A 21,051-nucleotide genomic window follows, 5' to 3' on the forward strand; every position below is an offset into this window, starting at 1 on the left:
GGATTAAAGTATAGTATATTACATTTTAAGAGTAGAAAATATTAAATTTCGGAAGTAGTACTGCAATGCAGTGTGAAAAACTGTGTTTTGCTATTTTTATTTTTATATAACCACTTTTTTCACGGTTTTCAGACACAAAAAGTCGCACTTTAATCATGGACGGCAAAGGCCGTGACTAAAGTACATTTCTATTGTTAATCACACATTTCACATTGAGTCTAAAAAACGTGGTTAAATAACAAATATTTCTATGTTTCTAGCTCAGTGTTTCTAACCTCATACTTTGCATATAAGATGGGTGCGTTTTTGCGGCGTTGCCACTTTTGATTGGTTCCATTGCGCCACGCGAAACAAATGTTTTCCGTACCAACAGAGTTACATCACGAGGGGAAGAAAGTTGAAATATTAGACGTCATGAATATTAATCAAAAGACGAGAAGACGTCGACAGCACATTGTATAATCTAACTTCATAAACTCCAAAATGCAAAACCTCCCAAATATTTGCAATTTTTATTCATTATATGTGCAGAATATTAATTTGAGAATCAAAGTCTGCATTAAACATCAACTTCATGCAAAGCGTCTTTTTCGTCTTAATAAATGAAAATAATTTTAAAATATCAGTCTTTTACAAAATTCTATTCCATACTTTATGTACTCTTTGATGTTGCACATTAAACACGCCGATCTTGTGACCTGCAGTTGCGCTAAAGAAATGATTTAATAATTGAATATGCCCTTCATATGCTTAGCAAGAACAGTGCAAGGCAGCGTGCATCATGCGTAAATGGTGGAATATTACACCGGCATACGGTAAAGAAGCCGTGCGCTTTCGTGCATGCTGGAGACCAACCAGTCAGACACGGAAGCCGGAAAAACCTCTTCGCCTCACTCGCGACTCGGGTGATCTTATTCAGTGCGCGCCGCACGAGAGCATCGAGCGTGCACACGCCGACACTTTAGCAGCGGCGCACTCGCAAAATGTTCACTTCAAAGCGATGCGAAAATTTTCAAAATTCGTTTCAACTTTCAGCGGAGTGTTTGTTTCAACGTGCGGCCCATTTTAAGCGGGGGCGCCTTTTATACTTGCTACATTTATGCTACTTTTCTATGGGTTTCAGAATGAAAATGAAAGAAAATTTTTGAATGTAGGCCAGAAAAGTTTAAATTTCAAATCAAAAAAAATAGGAAAAATCGTTAGATTGATTTTTATTATAGATTAAGTCAAATGGATATAAAAGTACTTGTTTGGGTTACTCAATAATGACGTCATAAAAAGAAAATTAAGTTTTTTTTTGTAAAAATTTAAAAATTACAAAGAAAAATGTGATTTTTTAATAATTTAAGCTATAATTTCTTCAAAAGTAAGAAAATCCTAATAAATATTTTATATTTTGAAATATTTTATTCAATGTTTCAAAAGAAAATCAAAATTTTTCGTGGAAATTTACGCAAAAATATAAAATTTAATAAAAATATTTAAAAACTTGTGTCAATTATATAGCAATTTATCGGCGACAGGCTGAAACACGCACAGGAGCACAATATCAGTAAGTCGGTACAAAGCGGATTTAAAAACCGATCTATCTAACATCCCCCAGCCGCCAGCAGCGCGTTTGCGTGCCACCGGAGCCGCCGCTACAGCGGAATACATAAATAGAATTTCAATTGGAGACACACATACGCAACACGAACGAGAAAAAAAAGTCAGTACAAGCGCGCGCCGGATTTTGAATGTGAAATGTAAATTTTAAATTCACATTTAGCGAAACCCACCGGCACAACGCACAACGCAGTTATATCGAATAACTTTAACTTCGCATTAGTGTATCTGCTACCAGCAGCAGCAAGAGATTCCAGCAATATCTTTTTTTCCACGCGCGACACAATAACATAATGAACACACAAACGCCCTTTACGGGCATGTTTACGAGATTAAGCTCTAGTTTAATATTTATTTCCGGAAATATTACCGACGTGGTTTTTCATCTGTCATGAATGATAACACAAAAAAAATGAAAGAAAAAAGAAACATTTCATACACGCAATTAATTTATATTTAAATTTGAGTTTTTTTTTTGTAATATTCACATTAGCTTATCACCTTGAAGCGTAAGATTCAAGCAGAACGGAAGAAAATGACGCCGAAAGCGCGCATAATGTATTCCGAACACGAATTATATTACAAAAATTTCCGCCGAAAATAAAAAAAAAAAACACAAGGAGGCGAACTCACAAAAAAAGTTGCAGGAGGAGGGTCGTATGGAACATTCATCAGACGATGTCGGAATTTTGCTGACAATGCTTCGGTTGTGTCGCAGCCAAAGAAAATATTAAAATTCCGCCGGCGTCTTAATTTCACATTTGCATTTATCCTTTGATTTGCATTTTTTTTCCTCTCCGAAAACATAAGATTTCCGCGATGGTAACGGTAAACTCAATTAAAACCTGAAAGATGATCAATCAAAAAAACAAAAAACGTAAAAAACTCGCTGGTTTTGTAAATATGCCATAATCAGTAATTAAAATTGATCAATTTTTAAACTTTGAGCACATGTACCTATTGCTCGCATGGAGTTCTCTCGCGCAAATTCAATTAAAACTTTCAATGCATCAGCAACCCGGCGCCTCCACCAAACAGAGAAAACGAACACAATATGGAAAATCTGTGGCCTTTTGCTTATGCAGTGAGCGTCAGCGTAATCAAGTTTGCAGCCCCCGATTCACCATCAACGCCGTTAGCAGGAGGCGGGGGCGGCGCGTGTAGGGGGTTTGACGACGGCCGCCCCCAGAGAAAATATCGCTGCCCAGATAACGTCATTATCTCAATTAGACATCGGCGAGTCGAATATTTTCCAGCCGGCAACTACTTCCGAAATTTAAATTAGTTCCCTTAATTTATTTGAATTTATTACTAGAATGGAAAATCACACTTGAAAACTTGAAACAACTAGGAGTAAATAAGTTGGAGGGAATTGTATTAAGTACATTTAACTTTTAATTAGTTATATTTCATTTTCTGTTTGTTTGTTTGTTTATCTGTTATTTATCAATATGATAAAATTTTGTTTTCTTTGAAAAAACGTTTTTTTCCGACCGGAAATTAATTTTTTTTAATAAAAAAAATATTTTACCTTGCTCTGTATGAAGTACCTTTTCGTTTTGAAAGATTTACTCGCACCACACACGTGTCCACGCGAATTGCGAGTATAAAACACAACGCGAGCAACTTCCGTCCACGCGCGCGTAACGTATTAATCAAGATTGGAAGCCGGTCAAGATTGCGAAACGAATGCGAGTTGCGATGTACGAGAACCGACAGGTGCGCTCCGGCGGCGTGCTTCCTGCGAGTGAGATTCACCGATGATGCCAACCGCCGACCGTGTTGGTCCAGGACTGCCTGCCTGGGATTTCGAGCAGCGCCGCGACGCTCTCGCCGCGCTCGCACCCACACAGCAGCGCGCATCGCGCGCACGCCGAGTAATCTGTGGCAATGCGCCTGCTCTAATTCGAGAAACTCGCCGGCGCCGCGCAAGCCGCCAGGATGTGGAACAGGTTCGAGGGGGAAGAAGACGCGCCGAAGGTGAGGCGACAAAGAACTGGGTTTGTGGGCAAGCGGACCGAATATCAAAAGGTAAATGTTCATCCGGCAATTAGAGGCGTTTGCTCATTAACCTAATGGAATGTATTTCATTTTTCTATATAAAATGAAATCAAATATTAGAATTATTCCCAAAAAAAAAAATTTTTTTTGCAAAAAATTTAATTTTTATTTTTTGAGTGTTTTTGAAACAATTAACGATTATTACCGAATCCATGGACATGTGTTCGGTCAGTCACTGTTGCTTCCTGACACGTCGTTTCGTTATTTATTTGTTTGGCGAAATTAGTTTTGGATTGATTTGCCCGAATCGATAAACGAATCGTGCGAGCTGGATTACCGGGTTTTGATCGCTCGCACGCAAGGGTATAAATTAAAAATTTACGCCAATCAACATGGAATTTCAATTTGAACGTGCTCGTTCACCATCGGAGAATATTACACCATCGATATGGCGATATCCGTGATTTTAAATGTTTGTTGTGCGATATTTCAATCTCACACGCTCATAAACCTCATAAATTGAAATATTTATCTAAAAAAAAAAAACAATTCATGTATCCTAACTTGACACAGTCGTGAGATGATAAATTTCCCTTCTGTGGTTGAGCTGAAAATTAATTTTTTTGTAATCAATTGTTAGAAAACTAATTAATTCACATGCTTTAGCAGTGCCAGAAAGATTAATACCTTACCAACCGCAGTGTATTGTACGAGTGAATCTCTACAAACTATTATATTAAATTTGCACAAAAACGACAGCGAGGAAACGCGCACCAGATTAATATATCATACTTAGACGAAAACGTCACGACGTTTTTCCCGACCGCTTTGTTTAACGTCGGCGCGAACAAAACACGCCGGAGCGTTTATCGGAAAAGAAGCTTCGCAAACGTCGAGCTGCGTGAGCTGGAACTATTCTTGGATGTGCATAACATTAAAAACCTACTGAATATTCATTCGCCTGCTCGCCACTATTTCCATTTGGGGCGCGAGTGGAGAAAAGCCTATCGCAAAAAGCGCGCGGCGTTCCTGGTCGAAGTTTCTCATTAAGTTTGAGCGAAGTTTGCGCCCTCACAAGCATCGGTTGGTCTTTTTATCTGTCGCTACAGGTAGTGGAGTGAACCCGCATCGAAGGGCAGGAACAAATGAAAAAGAAACATGAACTTGGCAGTAGTGGAGTATAGTCTTAAGTGAATGTGAAATATTTAAGTTGGAAGAAGCAAAGTTTTAGGAAAATTAATACTTTACTGTTTGTTTTACAATTCAATAAAGTGTGCATGTTTTGTGGCGTGTGGCGTTTGAGTACCTTTATCAACAGTGTTAACATTTATTAATGTAACTATGGTAGTTTAGCTATAGTTTTATTGCAATTTTGCGGTTTTCAAGTGTTCCTATTAATTATCATCTAAATTGAAAGCAATAAAAAGGAACGAGTTGAAAATTCTAAATTTTTGTATTTTTTTTTTTCTTAATAAGACACTAAAATCATAAAAATTTGTGTGATCTCAAAATTATATTAAATTTTAACATAATTTTTATTATTTTCTAGTAAAAACTCTTTTTTAGGCAGAAATAATCCTGAAATACTACTTTGCTATTAATTTCGATAATTTTGTTAATTTTTTTGTCGTTAATTAGTCAAAAATTCTCTGAACTATTTATTAACCTCTTCCCAGTTTACTAAAATTGTGCGAAGATCCATAAAAACATTTTAACCTCCTAGCGCATTCTGTGATCCAAATACCAAAATTGGTCCAAACTAGTGCCAAGTTTTGTTGTACATTTAAAAATATGCGCACTTATTATCGAGAATATTGGCCAATTAATTAGCCTGATAACAAAATGTTACTAAGATAAAGTATGTAGAATACGTAATTCTTTAATATTTTGCAATGAAAGAGTCAAATTTTAAAATTTTATTTTTGCTTAAAAAATGTTGGAGAAAATGAATAATTCAGTTTATTGCAATTTTCTTGGAAACTACTTGAGTTAAAAGAAAACCGTTTTGAGGTTAGAATTTAAGGCATAATTTTACATTATGTAACACTTTAAAATTTTCAATTATCAACATTTATGTAATAAGTGAAAATGGTCAGTAAGTCGGAAACTAATTATGTCAGCAAAACTAAACCTGGATTAATGGATTCTATGCATTATTCTACATCTACGCTGAAAGTTTCGGGAAAATCGGAGAGGTAGTTTAATTTTGCCGGTTTTGATTTTTACCAGACTTTTCCGAAATATTACTGTTATCAAAAAACTGACTCGATATCTTTCATCCCCTTGGAAAACTGTGTCCATTGGCGTTTTCCAATTTTCCCTAGCATAAAAAATAATTTTTGAGGCCAAAAAGAGTCAAGACTGTTTTCGAGGAGGTTTTGGTCAACTTTAGAAAATAGAAAAACTAAATCTGCCATTTTATAGTTTGTTATTATGTCATGAGAAAAATGCAAAAAGTTTTTCTATAGCTTTTATACTTTCCGAGAAAATCGCATTGGAAAACTGATTTTTCACTTCCGGAAAAATCACTATTTTAAAATTGTATATATAAAGAATTTTATTCTGAACGTAATTCCGTTTTCTGCTTTTGTTTATCTCTATTCGTTTCCGAGATAATAGATAATTAAGAAGCGGTGCAAGAACACAATTCACTAATTAACGTCTACAAGGTAAATTAATATAGGTATTAAATAAAAACTTGTTTAAGTAAGATAATGAAAAACCTCTCCATCAGTTTTAAGAATAAAAAGAATTGCTAATTAATATGTCCGGCGCCTCCGCCATACTTTAGTTAATTTAGTTAATTTTTCAGATTATCAGAAAATTGCAAGTTTTTATTACATAATATTAAAGAACACATTTTGTTGTTAAATTATTTTAATAAACATTTTTAATTTAGATAAATATTCAGAGGATACACAAAAATAAATGTTTAAATAAGTTCATGTTACATGTAATCTTTACAGGGCCTAAGGAATACTTGATAGGCTAAAATTTAACTAAGATAAATTATTTAAAATTTTTAGTTTGGCTGAAATCCAAAAACAGAAATTTAAAACTCCAACTTTTAATTTTGATTAAAAAAAATGGTTGTTTGTAAAGTAGGTTTACGATCGAGATGTTTACGTGATAACGTCTTATTGGTGATATAAGTTTTGTTTGTTGCAATTGTTGTAACACTTCACTTGCACTTCACATTTTGTTTCACTGTTAAACATTCAACGAAAACTTAACCGCACGAGAAAATCTCCATTCGTTTGTATGCCGCTAGAGTGAGAGAGACCGAAGATCGGTCCACTCACTCGAACGCTATGCCTGCCTCCGCTCGTGAGGATTCCGCGTGACAAGTTTCACGGAATGACTAGCAGCGCTCGAGATGAGACGGGAGATCGGTCCGTCTCTCTCTCGTAATAGCGATAGGCCTCGTGAGGTTTTTCGGCCTCGTGAGGTTTTGGTGTGAAGTTTCTGAACATGTCACGCGACTAAAACGATTTTAAAGACGTTATCACGTCAAAAATCGAAAAAGTTTTGCCTTTTTTATAACAAAATCTTTTCTTTTATTTTTTTATTCATTTTTTGTCGTTTTTCAAAAATATGTCATCCTGTAAAGAATTTTCCAAGAAACAAGAATATGAAGTCCTTTTTTTCCTAGCCCTTTTAGTTTCTGAGATATCGTGATTTAAAATTTTTAACTTTAAAAAAAAAATTAAACAAAAATTCGACCGTTATTCGACCAAATTTTTTATAAGAAAATAAGTTCGACTCTGTTGTTCGACCAAAAAAATTTTAAGCAAATAAATTCGACCCTGTTGTTTGGTCAAAAAAATGTAAGTAAATAAGTTCGGCCCTGTTGTTCCACAAAAAAAAATTTTGAAAATAAATTTGACCATGTTGTTCAAGCAAAAAAAATTTAAGAACATAAATTCGACTCTGTTGTTCGACCAAAAAAAATTTAAGTACATAAGTTAGATCCTGTTATTTGACCAAAAATGAAATTTTTTTCCCCAAAAATTGCCATTTTTGAAAGGCATTTTAGCGCATTTTGGAGGAATATAGAGAGTGGAAAAAACAAGAATACGATGAAGGGCCTCTTAAACTACAATTTACCTGTTAAAAACCCTTGAAAATCGTATTAGTTCTTGTGATACAGAGCGTTTTCCAAAAGATGTTTTTAATTTTCTAAAAAATGGCAAGTTCTGAAGGGCATTTCAGGGTACTTCCTAATAAGTTAGAGGGATGAACTTATTTGGATCGAATACAAGAACTCTTAAGCTATAATATGACGGTAAATTACTTTAAAAAGGTTAATTAGTTCATGAGATACAGGGCGTTTTTCAAAATATGTGTACAGGTTTTTACAAAAATTCTCATTTTTAAAAGCATTTTTAGACCCTTTCAAAGAGCGTAGGAGGAATGCTAATGCATGCACAATATAAAGAGGTTTTTGAATAATTTTATAATCTTAAAAAAATTAAAAAAAATAAATTAGTTCACAAAATACAGGGTGTTTTGGTACATAGTTTTTATGTTTTGGTAATAATGTCCAATTTTAAAGGTCATTTTAGGGCACTTCCAAACAGGTAAGAAAGATGCAAAAGTACTTGTTATATACAAAATCTTCGGAACTACACTAAGACGGTAAGAAAAATTAAAAAAATTAATTAGTACTCGAGATACAGAGTGTTTTCTGAATCATTTATTCAAATTTCTTTAAAGTTGATAAGTCTTGAAGGACATTTTATGGTACTTCCCAAAGGTATATAGAGTTGCAAGACAATAATATATAAAGGATTAATTAAGCTATAATATGACAAAAAAAAATCTAAAAAAAAAAATTTTATTTACATAATATAGGATGTTTTCTGCACCTGGTTTTAGATATGTCAGAAAAAGACAACTTTTCATAACTACTTTAGGGCTCATCGAATAACTTTACTATATCAAATCAACACTAATGTTTTAAAGGATATGGTACACTATTACATAATAATTAGAAACCCTTAATGAGTTTGTAGATACAGGAGATACAGGGTGTTTCCTACAAGTCAACAACAACATATGAGAATATACTAAACCTGTCATACAAAAAGAAGTTCTTCGCAACATGCGTGGTATTGCCATCTGTAGTTCCATCCTTACAATATTCTACGCATATCACCTGCCCCCTAAAATCTGACATACATTAATATATCCAACCACAACTCAAGTAGTCGTCAGAAAATCGCCTATACCAGAAAAAGCAATTAGTATCGAGTGGCGTGTTGACTTTGAGCATTCAATAGAGCGAAAACAAATATGAAAAAGGCAGAGAAGACGTATTAGGCTAACATACGGGGATTCACACTACTTCGTTCCGGGGGTGGTTCTATTCAACGATTTCTCTCCCTCGAAATGTTGCGCGCTATTGCCGTAATCGCCGCTGAATGAAACGAGTAAATATCGCCATCCGCAGAACAACCGCAAATGTGCCACTGCGACAGCAGTTTTCAACGCTTTTAACGAAAAGTCATCTAGCATAACCAGGCGGCGCGGTGCGGATCATAAATTTGCTCCCTTCTTCAGCTAGCTGGCGTGTGTAAGTAAGTCGCGTCCCGGTAATATATTTCCGAAAACTTTTCGTATATATACGCGACGCGGTGACACTGGCTCGCGCTCGTGCAAACCGGCTGCAAAAGTTGTCTACGTACGAGTTCAGCTACTTCGAGAATAAACGCAAACGTCCAAAAATGCGTGATGCAATTTCTTAAATCAATTGTTTTTGCTGTCGCCAGCTCTTGAAATTTTTAGCAGCCGGGGCTATTGTAAACACATAAAAGTTATTTATTATTTTATTGTTTTGACGTGTTATTCAAGCATGTCGGGCGAAAAAATTCATCGTGACTTCACCAACTTTCGCTTTGGCAATAATTCAACATCTTAAAATAAATAACTTTTACCGTGGAGAGTTAAAATTAAATTCTAGGAGTACAAATTATTGAGATATTTATCATTCACTAATGTAGAGTAATAAAATTAACTTCAAAGTGATATAATAATTATTTTTAAAATAATATTTGAAATTTATTGTATATTTTCTTCAAAAAAACACAAAATTAACAAAAAAAAATGAAAATTTTCAAAAAATTTTAAAATATTAAAAATTAATAAGCAAATGATTTATGTTATGTTTTTATGAAATAATCTGTTATTAATTAATTTTTTGCCCAAATTTATGTTCATTTTCCCTCCGAAAACTCCTAAGAAATTAGTTTCTTATTCTTTCGTCTCTCGGTTAGTAGTCGAAGTTCATTTCAGCAATTTATAGACAAGCGCGAGCAAATAAATCATTTTGTCCAATCTCATGCCGCCCGATTCTCATCTTTTTTCCAGGCGCAGAAATCCATGTATTCCAAACAAAGTAACTAATAGTGCATAGAATAACCCCGTAGATCGACAGTTATTTATTACATTGCCAGCAAAAGTGGTTAATTAATGGCAATCGAAGCCTCCTCAAAGAAAAATACGCTTTACAAACCAAACCTCATTTTCCCATTCCATTTTTCTCATCGTGTGAACAATTTGAACCACGTTGAAAAATCCATATGTTTTATTTTTAAATTTTTTTTTCCTGTTTTTGGTTTGGAGCACACGCCAGCAATATAATATATGTATACCAACAAGCGTATTTAAATTAATTTAGAGTAAATACACGCCCGCCAGCGTGGCAGGCGTAACACGTAACACATATTATAACCACGCGTTCGTAAAAAACGGACGAGCGGAAATAAATGTTGCGCGGTTGGAAGCCGGCGGGGTTACGCCTGTGTTAGCGGTCATTTTTCAGCGGACATAACACCCTAGGATTAGACAACTGGGGATTAGTCTACAAGTGCGCCGGCCGTGTGAGCAACAAATCTCTACACACCTACGCGCACGCTTTTTGTGATGTGTTACTTTTTTTCGGTGTGTGTACGATGCCTTGTTACGCCGGTGAAATCCAGACAAATTGCATTCTCCGCCGAATGGAAATCTGTGAACATTCGTATTCTTCTTTCAAATTTCAATTAGGGGCAGGGTTATCATCATGATATTCATTAAAATAGGAAAATATTGCATATTGAGGTAAAAATGGTAAAAAGCAATCGTGTTGAGGTCAATTTTATGCAGGAAATTGTTTTTTTTGTTATTAATTTTTATTTCTCTTAATAATTTTGACGATTTTGAGTTAGGTCAAGCTTGGCTAAAGCGGAAGACTTAAGTGTATTGGGTTGCAATTTAAAAATTTTTGTTGTCCAAACTTTGAAGGCCTGTTCAATCGATTGCTCTTGACTTATTCTTTAATTTTAGCTATATTTGTTTTTATTTGCCTTAAATTCCTCCAAGTATTCCCGAATTTATGTAAAAAATGTTTGTGTTTACAACTTCAACGCCTTGTAACTTCCAAAGTCTATAAGATATTTTAAAGTTATTTACTTCGACTGATTTTCTATTTAATTCTCTTTATAACTATACTTTATTTGAAATTATAACATTAAAATTAGCAAAGCTATCCGCTTTTGAAATTTCCCTATCAAAAAAAATCCTGCAATCAATATTACTCGTAAATCCAATTCATTACTACTTTTTAAAGTCTATAAATCCAACATGTCTGTTATGAGTATAAACTTAACGTTGAAACTTTTTTAACACCGAACAAGCTCATAAACCTACGCTACAAAGTATATTATTTTTTATCCGCCACTTAGGCTGAAACTTCAGCGATTTGGAAAGTCATCTAGAGTCACTTTCTTTGCGGATGCGCTTCCATTTAATAATAGTCTACAAGCCCTACACAATACTTCCAGTATTCCACTGTTTTCTGTAACGTTATCGATTCGTAGAACATCGCATTCCGCAACGATTCGACTAATTTTACTGCCTTACGAACAGAGCCAGCGTTGTTCCTCTAAACTAAATATGCTGATAATACCAATATCAGTAAACGCAACACACTGATACTCGTTGGTCCATCCGGGGGTGGCTAATATTCGGAAACAATTGAATGTAAATATCGAATTGAAAATTGGTAGCTCGTCGATGCACGTCTATAATTCGACGCCGCCGGCTGCGGTTTAAATTATTATTGGTCATTTCCAATCTGCGCATGTGAATGTGAATAATATCCCGGGAAATAAAAAAATAATAAAAATGGTTTTAGGATGGTTTAAGAGGGTTTTACAGCTGGAAATTTATAGAATGTAGTCACATTGTTGAAAAGACACGTAGTGCCGAGAAAGTAGAGACGCAATTAAGCTTAATCAAAGGTGAGCGCGTGCTTATGTTAAGGACGTGCGGTGTGGCATTCGGGACGAGATGCGAACCACCTGCTAGGATCTATTCTGGTAGTACGAGTACATTTGCTAGTTAGTTGCCTGTGGGTCCACGAGTTTCGCATGAAATTTCCCAAAGCGTGTCCCGACTCAGGCTTGGATTATTATTTACCCGGTGGCCTATTCAATACAGTTTCAGTATTGATTGCTAATTTTAATCATAGACATACAACTTGTATATACGAGTATGTACAATGAAATTTATAAATTTATTGCAATAATATTGTAGAATATTTAATAGTTAACAATGGCAAATATAAATTAGTATACGAGTTTTGTTTTTGAGATAAAATATCATTGTTCGACAGTAACGACATCTAAAAATGTGTATATTGGGTTGCATATTCAAAACATAACCATTCATGAAAAAGTAATCAACATATCGTTTTACGCGTTATTAGGAACATAAAATTATCTTAAAATTAAGCTTCTTTCTGGGAAGTTGTAATTTTTTTGGTAAATTACAAATTAATGAAAAACACAAAACGTTTTGTCCTGTACTAATTTAAATCAAAAACGGCAGAAAACACAAATATTCCGTTTTTCAGTTTATTTTTAATAAGTAATTCTTATTTTACAACAAAAAAAAATAAACTTGACAACAAAAAAGCAGACTTTGACTGTTAACTTATTTTATTAAAGATATCTTTGATGCATTTGTAGAAACTTAACATTTACCATTTCCTAATTAATGCAATATCTGTTTTTGTTGATAATTGCTCTTTAAGACATTAAGAGTCTGTCATCCAAATACGATGCACTCACAAAGTCAAGACTTGAGCCGCAATTCAATTACGCATATGTATTACCCACATGTTTATGTTTAATTAACGCAATTATGCGCGAATATCTTTGAGCCTCAAACACACCACACATCACGCGTGCAGTGCGCGCACACGCCGCGGATTAATTAATTAACTTCAATCGCACGCGCAAATTGCACTGAACAAAACGCAATTAGCAATAATCGCGCGGAGCGGCATACATTCGCGTTGCATCTGTCATGCGAATAGGTCCTCCAGCAAATTAGGCTAACGAGTAAATGTTTCAAGCAACTGTAATAGAAGCACCGGCGCCATATTGAAACGTGCATATTTAATGATTGCAATCATGCGTGGCGTGTCATCGTGCTATCGTCGCTCAAGTCCCTGCGATGATCCACGTACCTGTAATCTTAATCTAATTATTATTACATCAACACAACGCAAGCAACTTTGGAAGTACAAGTTTCAAGGGATGGATGAATGGAATTATCAGAGATTGTAACCAAAATTTCAAACCATGATTACAAAAGTTGATAATGATTTGTTTTAAGCCATAAAATTAAAAATAGGGATATTTTTTGTAATTTGAATGCCTTTTAAATTGATTTTGTTTGTTTGTTACTGATTTATGCATAAACTGCTGAACAAATTTTAATGAAACTTTACAATTTTATAGTTTATTTCATAGAATAAAAAATAAACTGGTTTTTGTTGCAAAAATTTTAACTTGTGGGTGTAAAATTAAAGGTCAAAGTTGGTATAAAGATTAAATTATAGTTTTAGTTATATTATTCGAACCTAGATGGAGTAAAAGTTTATTATGTGCGTTTTTTATTTCTATAAATTAAAATTAAACACTTTAGGCAAAAACTACCAATTTTGTAATCCTAAAACTCCTCTTAAAACTGACCCTAGCTATAATTTTATTCAAAACAATATTTGTGTTGTGAGAAGAAAACAAAAACATCACCCATTCGGTAATAAATACATTGGTATGTCAAATCTCTTCGCAGAGGAAAAACAAAGTTAATGTATTCCTGATGGAAGGGTAGGAAAAATGGCAAAGCCGAGCGAGCGGTGTTTTTACACCGAAAAAGATAAACAGGTACCTCTCTCCATCCACCCTTGTTCCGCCGGCCGCAATCCATCATGGCGCATTGGCGCTGAACGCTGCCGCCCGACAAAAACGAGGCAAACAGGATGCTCATGTTTTATGTAGAACTAAATTAACTCGATATCATGACCACACAATAGATGATGGTCTATGTATGCTCCGTATGCGCTCTGCTGGTGGCTAGGAAGTGTCTACCTGCATCCGCATTCAGACGCACGTTCTGAAGCTGAAGGGTTTTGCGGGCGCTCGTTGGCTGAAGTCTCAAACATCAAGTCGAGTGCATACAATGGTTTATTATAAATGCAACAGCAATTCATGCCCGCAACATTCCCGGTGATCATTAAAATCTAACCGGTTGCTTCGTGGATAAATACCTGGCGGAGAATAGAAGTCAGTCCTAAGCCAACATTTGTTGAGTTAAATTGTGTTAGAAAATGTCACGTGATTTCAAGTTAATGTTATTGATTCAACTGGACATTGCCAACAAATTTTTTTTTTTAAATTACTTTTTTTTTCGGTTTCAAGAAGCAAAAAGTGACACTTTAGTCACAGACGTGACTAAAGTACCTACTTTTTTCAAAGTTTTAAAATAAAAAGTTTAAATGCAAAAACAAAACGTAGAAATAAAGTAAAACTAAACAATTATCACGTTGATAAACGTGGTTAAAGTGCTATTTAGCGCACTTGATTCATAATATTCTATAATTTATGCTCAATATATTTTAAGTCGCGGTAAAAAAAATTATTTGCCAAAAAACGCTTAAAATGTTGTTTTGATTGGATTTGTTGTGATTGGTTATGTTTTACGAATGCAACCCAATATACACGTAATTTCACTTAATGTCATCCGTCCAAGTGGACATTGACAAGCTTGCCGAACAAGAGAAATAAGCAACGAAATGAAACGAATATATATATATTATTAGGTATTATAGGCCGTCCGCTGTCTTTCGTGTAATGAAGACATATGGAACGGTACTTTACTACTCGCTACATTTATCGGCTCCGTCCCGCCTCCACTGACGGCGCCGCCGGCTTGCTGCCTCATCGCCTGTCGCTCGGCAAGAATTTCGCGTGTAACAGCGGCAACGTGCTGTTGCAAAATTAAGTGCATATAAATTCCTCCCGCACCCATCCACTCGACATACGGAAAAGACTCATAAAGTTATAATGGCTCATTTTCCGTGTAATTTATGGCGCGCTGTGAATGAAAATCGCGACCAGGCACCGACTGCCAGTTTTCGTCCGGAGCTTTCGCCGTTTTCTTCATTTTATTGACGATAAATCAGCTTTAACTCAGTCCGATCATTTGATCGAGCATATTTATCACGGCAAATCTACCAAGAAGCAACTTGTTTACCAAATGCAATATATTTATGAATTTTCTCAAGTGAAATAATTTGATTATCAATCTGATTAATATTGAAAACGTATGCATTTGGAATTTCAGCGCGTTGATGATGCCTTTCCAGCGGAATTAATCGAGTGTTAATTATGAATTCATATTAGTAAATAACGACGTCAGAGACTAATTGCGTCGGGGGCGTGAAGCTGGTCCTGCTGAAGTTTCTCCAAGATGGCGGCGTAGACGTTTGTGGTGCATGCGGAACGACGCGCCACCACTCACGTATGCATGACAAGCTCACATCCGAGTTACAACTGCGATGATGAGAAGATTTAATTATAATTAGTACCAACCCCTGATCTGATATTCAATTATAAACGCCGGTAGACGTTGGGCTGTATTGCGGAACTGTGTTAAAGAATATTTAAACTCACGTCAGTTTAGAAAACAATAAATTCAGAATGTGTCTCTGCCTAACAGTGTAGTAAAATAATGAAAATTTTATATTTAAAAGGTAAAAAGTCATTTTTAAATTGATATCAGGGTATATTTGAGGTTATAGCAAATGAACGTCATCTAGCAATACTTTAAAAACGCCACCTTTTGACAGAATATCAAAACATTATAAACCTAAACAAATATTGTGATTTTGGGCGAATTGCATCTGTTTAATCTTTTGTAAGTTGTTTATTAACTCAATTACACTAATAAAACAGTGGAAAATTGACATTTTTAAGGTAAAAAGTCATTTTTGGAGGTTATGATAAATGAGTACTGTCCAAAACTTGCGCCACCTTTTGAAATAATATCAAAACATCAAAATAATTGAATACAAAGTTAAAAAAAGAAAATTAATATTGAATTTAAATTTATTATTTATTCTCTAATCAATATTACATTGTTTGATTAATCATCGCACTTTGTATGATTATCAATTACGTTAATTGCACACACATTAAGTCAAAAACACATATTGCAACTAATTAGTGCATTGTCGAATATTAAAGTGGGAAGTGGGAATAAATTTAATTCAATTGTTCTATTTCGATATCCGGACGTGATAAGCGTAAATAGTTTGCGAACAAATTGATCGCATTAATATGCATGTGGATTGAGTGCACTTGCAGCCGGAAAATGACGTGAACAGCCTTGCCCAAATCATACCCTCCACACAATTTATATTATTTGCTTGGTTCTATTTAAATCTAAATTAATTCTCAAGGTGTCCAATTATTCCTAATTGCAGTCGACTCACGTAATGCAAATACACTATTCCCAGTCGTAAATACAACTTAATCTTATTTCAGTGAAAAACTAAACTCAACTAAAAGTTAAAAAGTTAGACGTTGAAGACGCTAACGGAGATTTATTTTCTGTTAAATAGAATCGGCATGTTAACTGTTTGTGCTGAACGGCGCAAAGTTTGCGATAACCCCGCGGGCAGGCGCATCGTGTATTAGAAAATTCGATTGTCGTCTTAGAATTTGATGCGAGCATATCGTGCGCTGCATGACGTGCATGTGCCGCCGCTCGCGTAGATACGATTAGAGAATCGCCTCCAGCTAGACGACGGCCGCGACGGCAGCGTAAAAACATATCGCCTACGCAGGAAAAGTGAAAGAGCAAAACGAGTGCGACGGTTGAGCGGGAAATCTTCAAAACACGACGATATCTAATCCCCTCAAGGTTATCCGGAAAATTTCTCAAGTCGACGCCATTTTCAACTGATAACCAGGGATCAATCGGAGGGGATAAATATGTGTAACACACAAAAATTGAGTGTCATATTGTCAAACTATCAATTTTTCAAACTGAAATTTTATATTTGGAAAGTAAAAAGTCATTTTTGGTGTTATTTTGGGGTATTTTTTGAGGTTATATGAAAGGGGCGCCATCTAACAAGCATTAAACAAGAAAAATTATTAATAACCTAATTAATCTATCAAGATATCAATTTTTAACATAAATATTTAATGAAATTTAATGAAAGTTTTATATTTTAGCAGTTTAAGTCGTATTTATTATGTTTTTGGGCTATTTTTGAGGTTATGACATGCGAGCGCTTCCTAGCGACTCTTAAACAAGTCAAAAAGTAGCGCCAGCTTTTGATCTATCAAGATATTAATTTTTAAAATAAAATATGGCACCCAAAACCCACCTGAAGCAATTCCTAACCCCTGCGGGCGGTAAATATAATTTAACACAATCAGTGAGTGCCCGATGTTTAGTCAATCCAATTATCATTTTAATTAAAACAAGCAAAACGGAATAAATAAAGTGGAAAATCGTGCACTGACCAATAATAGCTGAATTGCTTTGTGGCGTATTTACAGTGACCATTATAAATAATGAATGACCGAATCGATATATGTCGCAAACAAAATTCCGAATGTAAACTTTAATTAACCATTAGCGGCTGTCTAAAATAATTACACATACTGCGTGCGCGTTAATTAACAGCAGGCGCGGTCGCGAATACAAATCAACGACAAAGAATTAATTGCGAATCGATTGTTTTCGGAATTTGCAAGCCGGAGATCAAAGAAAGCAAACGAAGGGCTCCAAATGCGGCAGCGAAGGAAACAATAAAAAAGAATTAACTCTTGATTGCCTTCGACAACCCTCTTGTGCGGCCGCCGACTGATTCGGAACGCCGGTGACTCGCAGTCTTAAACACACTAATCCTTGAGCGTAATTAATCTTATTGGCCGCCATGACATTTCGTTTTCTTTGCGATCGACGCGTCCACCTTGGCACTTAATGAAGAAAAAATGTTATTTATGCTTTTATGTTTTACGGCTACGTTTTGGAAGGAATTAAAGACGAAATTAGGAAAGATAAAAATAGGTTTAAGGTATTTTTATATTTGATGGGAATAAAATTCGGTATTGGGAAATGATGCGAGTGAAAGTTTGCAGGGAACGCACCACTCACTCGGGTGAGTCATCAGTGGTAACTTAAAGTTCCCCCTACTCTACTACGTTGTACTACAGCGCGGAACGCGTGTTACTACAGTCACACCAGCTACTACTTCTCTCCCCACCACTTCTTGCGGGTATACCGCAGGTATAAAAAGGGGACCCGCAGTGCGCGCGGTGTTCAGTCGTGCCTGAGGCGTACAGTAGTACAATCGCAGTTTACTACGTTCCTCTCCCTCCTTTCACTTCGGATTTTTGTAACACGGTTAAAAAATATCCAGTCTATTAGTTAATATAGACAACTATTAAAATAAAAAGTAAATAATTTTATTTATAATTTATTTAAAATTTAAAAGAAGCTTTCAAAGAATAGTTATCAATATTCTTCTGTCCATCCCTCGGCCGATCAAACACGCCATGAAATTTAAAATTATCCGTAACATGATTAACAAACACTTTATCTTTCTGAACGATGGTTTCCGGTTGTCCACCCCGCTGCGGATAGTACTCAACTGGTTGCGCCTCACAAATCGCCAGAAGTGCCGAAGCAGCAAACACGATCAGCAATAAACATCCGGTTCTCCTGCGAAACGAAACCAAATAAGCATGAGTGTAGTATTCTCAAGTGCATTATGATCTTTATTAAATGCTTCAGCTCACTTTAGTGCCCCTACAGCCGGTAACATTATTGTAAAAGATTATGCCACATTAAACTTTAGTGCGGCAACAAAGTATAATTTGGTATTTTAGAACTTACGTCATGACGTGTAATATGTATTATATAGTAGTGTGTTTAATAGAAGAGAAGAGAAGCGTAATGCCGTTGAGAAAAGTAGAACAGTATGAGTATTGTACTAGCAATAAGTACGGAGCGTTTTTGAATCGATTCGCTTGGTGCGAGATGATTTTATACGCTCGCGGCGCCGCGAGTGTAATTTACAGCGTTTCGGTGTGTAAAATTTTGCATATAAAATGTGATTCACTCGGCTTGCATGTGGTATTATCTCTGATGACAAGATGAATATGATTTGCGTGCGGGAAGAAAATTTCCCCAACGTTGGGGAATAACAAGTGAAGTTTATTGCTTTAATTAACTTTTAAAAACGTTTTTTATCTTTAGAAGCAATAAACTGTGAAATATGGATAATATGTTAGGTTAGAAATTGAAAAACAAGAAAAAGGTTATGTAACTATCACAATCTGCGTCAAAAACATGCGCAGTGTGCGTATTTTGTTAGATTCTCGTGTTTTTAACTCAATTAAAGTACTTTAGTCACGGCCTCGGATTAAATTGTCACTTTTTGTGTCGCAAAAGCGAAAAAAAAAGTAAAAAATAGAAAAATATCTTTTTTAACCTAAAAAATATTTAAACCTTTTTCCTAACCTAAAAATTTTCAAACCAAACACGTATAATATCTTACATAATTAATTATCCTGCAGAAAATAGGACGGACAAAAACCGTTAGCGCGTTTTATCTACATTTTTAAATTAATGAATCGTTTGTCAATATTTGCAGTAAAAGAAATGAATTTGAAACTGAAGGGAACCGGTATTCCTCGAAACTTTTCCTTCCCACTGCTGCTAATTAACTGTTCCATAATTAATAGCCGTTATATTTGTACTTGTCTGTACGTCCGGGCGTCGAACAAACTTCCCTTCAGTGCCATTATTATTTACCACTTTCTTATCGCTGCGCAAACCGCCCGCCATCCATCCCCAGTAAATTGCACTTCTTTCTCGCGCATGCGGAGATAAATAACTGATGCGGTTCGCCTCACTTCGGAAAGTTTAAAAGTGTGTAATTTGTGTGTATGCATCGCGCGAAAACTAAAAGATTTATCAACTTACCTGCGTCTTTCGGTGGGACATCTTAATGGATCGGCAGGTTGGCGAAAACCGTCAGACCTATCGTTAGGGTTAACGACTGGGGATTTAATGAGAACACCGTGCGCCAAGCCCTATATATCTATGGGGTGGCTTCGGAACTCGGACGGATGGTCCTCTCGAGGCCGACTAAAGCCTCAGCCGCCGCCGGAGAGGCTCACGACTCCCCGACGGCCGCATGCGTCTTCGGCAGATTCGCCAACGTCTAGACGGTGGATATTAGTTTTACCACCGACTGGGTATCACGTTCTTATGAGTACATACAACCTGTGCGAAAAAAAAAAACAAAAATCAAAAAAATATTTTCATCGGATATAATTTTGTAGATGAAATTATTCAGTAAACTTCGAAAGAAACGTTTTTAAAAATTTTTTTTTTTTTGATAATTTGTAATTGCCTGTTTAAATGTGCCAAATGGGTTGCAAATGGCGCTACTTAAGCCCCGCGTGTTCACGAAAAGATGAAGTCGAAATTATTAATCTGCGGATGTAGAAGTTCCTTGCAGGGTGTTAAAATTTAACACGAAGGCGAGTCTTCAACTGTTTATCTTACACATGAGGCTGCTCGCCTGCAGCTTTTTAAGATTTATGTTTTTGACTTTTTCCTTGTTTTTAGTTTTTGCATTGCCCGCCAGAGTGGATTCCGCACTCTTTTTTTGTGCTGACTTACCTACTTAGCAGATAATTGAAATAAACTTCACAGTGCAGCACATAAACAACGCCCTCAAACCCTCAAAACTACTAAAAACAAACGCAAAACCTAACACAGTGATGAAAAATAAATTCTGTTAGCAAACTGAGTTTTATTTAAAAACAGAATCATTGAAAAGTTTCGGTGTGGTTATCCGAGTCAGGTTAAACACCACCAGCGCGCAACCAGTCTACATCCCTAGGTGGTTTGGTTGCCTACCACGCCACACGAGTTTTGAATAAATAAATGCCGTATATCTTGCTCCCGGACGTTTTCGATGCCGCAGTCCGCTTCGAATCGCGCTGTGCAGCTTGCAATGCATTACATTTTTAATGCAGCGCATATATAAATGCGAGGGCGATGTAGTAAACATTGTTGGCG

General features: G+C 35.7%; 1 protein-coding gene across 3 annotated transcripts in view; it reads right to left on the reverse strand.

The window, feature by feature from the left end:
- LOC135799706 (KH domain-containing, RNA-binding, signal transduction-associated protein 2-like) overlaps positions 1-21,051 on the reverse strand; it is a 104,556-nt gene that overhangs the window by 82,643 nt on the left and 862 nt on the right. The window contains exon 2 of one of the 3 annotated variants that reach the window (XM_065312902.1): positions 19,945-20,247. The gene's annotated coding sequence lies outside the window, so the exon portion shown is untranslated. Of the gene's footprint in view, positions 1-3,136; positions 3,415-19,944; positions 20,984-21,051 lie in introns of those variants that run through there. The other 2 variants (XM_065312899.1, XM_065312900.1) reach the window with 2 other exon arrangements.

The sequence above is a fragment of the Atheta coriaria genome, unplaced genomic scaffold, assembly GCF_025399875.1.
Source record: "Atheta coriaria isolate IRGN ID8LTWV9N9 unplaced genomic scaffold, Caltech_Dcor_3.1 hic_scaffold_9_pilon, whole genome shotgun sequence".
In the NCBI taxonomy this organism is placed as follows: domain Eukaryota; kingdom Metazoa; phylum Arthropoda; class Insecta; order Coleoptera; family Staphylinidae; genus Dalotia; species Dalotia coriaria.